This window comes from Arachis stenosperma, chromosome 10, assembly GCF_014773155.1.
Source record: "Arachis stenosperma cultivar V10309 chromosome 10, arast.V10309.gnm1.PFL2, whole genome shotgun sequence".
NCBI lineage: Eukaryota > Viridiplantae > Streptophyta > Magnoliopsida > Fabales > Fabaceae > Arachis > Arachis stenosperma.
In genome coordinates this window covers 77,111,085-77,115,292 of record NC_080386.1, presented here as the reverse complement: position 1 = coordinate 77,115,292, position 4,208 = coordinate 77,111,085, and positions in this window count along the sequence as shown.

The following is a 4,208-nucleotide window of genomic DNA, read 5'->3' as shown; positions in this document are numbered from 1 at the left end:
CAACACGGCTAATCATCTGTCGGTTCTCGATCATGTCGAAATAGAATCCATTGATTCTTTTGCATTTGTCATCACGCCCAACAATCGCGAGTTTGAAGCTCGTCACAGTCATTCAATCCCTGAATCCTACTCGGAATACCACAGACAAGGTTTAGACTTTCCAGATTCTCATGAATGCCGCCATCAATTCTAGCTTATACCACAAAGATTCTGATTAAGGAATCTAAGAGATATGCGTTCGGTCTAAGGTAGAACGGAAGTGGTTGTCAGTCACGCGTTCATAGGTGAGAATGATGATGAGTGTCACTGATCATACACATTCGTCATGGTGAAGTGCAACGAATATCTTAGAAGAGGAATAAACTGAATTGAATAGAAAATAGTAGTAATTGCATTGAAACTCGAGGTACAGCAGAGCTCCACACCCTTAATCTATGATGTGTAGAAACTCCACCGTTGAAAATACATAAGTGATGGTCCAGGCATGGTCGAATGGCCAGCCCCCATGAACGTGATCAAAGGATCATCAGGTAATCCAAAATTAATCCAAAGATGTCTAATACAATAGTAAAATGTCCTATTTATCCGAGACTAGCTACTAGGGTTTACAGAAGTAAGTAATTGATGCAGAAATCCACTTTCCAGGCCCACTTGGTGTGTGCTTGGACTGAGCTTGAGCTTTACACGTGCAGAGGCTTCTCTTGGAGTTAAATGCCAAGTTGTAACATGTTTTTGGCGTTCAACTCTGGTTCGTGATGTGTTTCTGGTGTTTGACTCCAGAATGCAACATGGAACTGGCGTTGAGCGCCAGTTTGCGTCGTCTAATCTCGAATAAAGTATGGACCATTATATATTGCAAGAAAGCTCTGGATGTCTACTTTCCAACGCCATTGTGAGCGCTCCATTTGGATTTTTGTAGCTCCAGAAAATTCATTTCGAGTGCAGGGAGATCAGAATCCGACAGCATCAGCAGTCATTTGTCAGCCTTCTTATCAGAGTTTTGCTCAGGTCCCTCAATTTCAGCCAGAAAATACGTAAAATTACAGAAAAACACACAAACTCATAGTAAAGTCCAGAAGTGTGAATTTAGCATAAAAACTAATGAAAACATCCCTAAAAGTAACTATATCCTACTAAAAACTATCTAAAAACAATTCCAAAAAGCGTATAAATTATCCGCTCATCAGTTATCCTCATTGGCCCTCGCTTGATACAAAATTAAATTAAACATATTTATTTATAATTTTTATATAAATTCATATTATTTAGCAATTAGTTTTTCCACTATATATACATTTAAGAAAGACATTTTATTTGATCATAAATAGCAGAATATAAATAACTTCACCATTACCATTAAATGCACAAATAGTTTATAACAATATTTAAAATGCAATGAGATTATCATATCTTAAAACATATACATATATTGTTTATATGTTACTTTGATATTGTTATAAACTCATTTTCTTCATTACGTATATATATTAAAAGAGGGTAGAATACAATTCAACTAATTATTAAATATATCAACTAAGCTTTTCTAATACATTAGTGATCCACAGTAGATCAGTTAAGTATTAAAAGAGGGCAGAATACAATTCAACTAATTATTAAATATATTAACTTATCTATTATAATACATGAGGGATCCACAATAGATCAGTTAACTCATTATTTCGAACCATCATTTTAGAGTTTTAAATTTTAGTTTCAAGCATCAATTAAATTTTTAACACATCACTTTTTAATCAAATACAATTTGATAACGTTAATGGTTTCAAGAAGAATACCATTATTAAATTTGGTGTATTTTTAAGTAACGAAACTGTCATGTACCTCAAGATTATGAGTTTGTAAAGTTTTAAATTTCATTGTTAATCTTCTCTATTTTAAAGAAATTACATCAGTAATAACTCTAAATTTGTTCACCAACAATAACATTGTACTCCTAATTTAGTATATAATATTTTTGGCATTCTGATCTTTTATTACTCTATATTCTGTATTCTGTACTCTTTTAAGTTTGTTCATCAATAACTTCTTATGTAATACATCCCTACTTAAAGTCGCTTCTAACTATTTTAAAAAATTAGAAGAACTTAATATGTTTAAAAAATTTTACTTAATCATACTTTGGTTGCATTTTTTTGCTCAAATTCCACTGGTATTTTATTGGTTTGTTCTCATTTTTTCTTACGTATGCTTTTAGCAGAAACTGGTTTAATTGTGAATTGTGGTTGATTTTTTTAATAAATTCATTTCGTTGAAAGAACATTATTAGTTAATAGAGTTATACAGTGAGAACACACTCTTATTTAACTTATAAGTATTGTATGCTGCCTCATTTCAACTCATTCTTATTTTGCTCTCATGCTTTTTTTTATTCTCATTATCAATTGTTGCCAAGATTTTATTTTCAAAATAACGTAAAACATGGAACAATGTCACTTAATTATGCACACCAGTAACATTTACTCATGAGTTTAGTACTTTATACCACTATATTTCAAAGATATACCTTTTTTATTTATAAAAATAGCTGCATTTATTTATTAGTTATTTTTTTAGTTTTCAAACTAAGTATACCAAGTCTCACTTTGTCCCTCTTTGTTTTTTGAGGTTCTTGACACTTTAAATTATATATACTTCCTTTTAGAAACCAATACAGTAGCCTATTACTATCTTCACTCTTACCCAAGACCATTCAATTGAATTCTCTCACTGTCAGAAGTAAAGTAGTCTTCAAGGGTTTTTTCTTTGTTTTGATCTGATCATTACTATACAACTTTTCCAATTTTTTAATTCCTTTTCCCATGCGCTTTAGCATTAGCTAACTACACTCTTTATGAATTTTTTTAAAACTATAGTTGACATGTAATTCGTCATCGATTTTTCTATATAAACTGATACCCTGCTTTTCAACACTACCATATTCCAAACAAATCATAATAACTATTTTGTTCCTTTTTATCTGTTACTATGTCTTCTTCATTCACTATGGTTAAAGATCTTGATTTATCGAATGAACCTCAAATATGGAGGATTAAGGTCCGTATTATCAAGAGGTGGTCAATTTCTACTGCAGAAGACAGATACAAGAAACCTATACTGGAATTTATTGTCATGGATATGTTGGTAATAGTATATTATTTGTTTTTCTCCATTAACTTATCATACACTTTATTCATTATTATAAATTAACTCACCATGTTCATTAATGGAATTTAGGGAGATTGCATCCAGTGCTCCATTAAGAATCCCATGAGGAGGTTATTTGAAAATGACATTGTAGAGTGGAGAATAATTGCTTTATCAAATTTCTCACTTGCTGTGAATGATCAAAAATACAAACCAACTACCCATTCTCATTGTATATACTTTAAGAGGAAAATTCAAATCTGTCCTTTAGAAGACAATAAATTTTCTGATAATGTATTTCACTTTGTTCCAAATGAAATTATCCTTGGTCATGACAATCTTTAGTCACACTTAATTGGTAATTACATTTTCTTTATTCATATTTTAAAGTTGTATTTACCTTTTAACTATTACTGACATTTTTTTAAAATTATATATTGTAGATATCATTGGTTTGTTAACTAGTAAGGGAGATACGATTGAGTTCACAAAGAATGGCAAGAAATCAATCTACATCGTACTCGAACTTGATGACATCTAGTAACTAATCTAATTGAAGAAACTTTTTTTATTATCATTATCACTTATATTGTTACAACAGTTTCTTATAATAATTTTGAATTTACTTTTTTGTTTTGTTAAATTTATATAGGAGTAAGGGAAAGATTTGATTCACTCTTTGGGAAGAATTTGCAAATCAATTGGTGCAACACATGCAAAATCATCCTACAACTGAATACATGCTCATTGTGCAATTTGCAAAGTTTAATCTTTTTAAGGGTATTATAAATTTAATTTGTCCCTTAGAATATTTATATAGTGTATATAATATTTATTTCACCTTAGATATAATTAAGATTTTCCATTTCACCAATTGATTCCATTTATATAGGTTTGATGGGTATCTCGAACACCAATTATAATACTATTCTACACATCAATGCTGATTTTCAAGAGGTTAAGGACTTTAGACAAAGGTGTCATCTCAGCTTCAATTTTAGTATTAATATTTTCATATTTTAAATTCTAAAATTTCTTACAACTAATACATATCCATTAATTAGAAC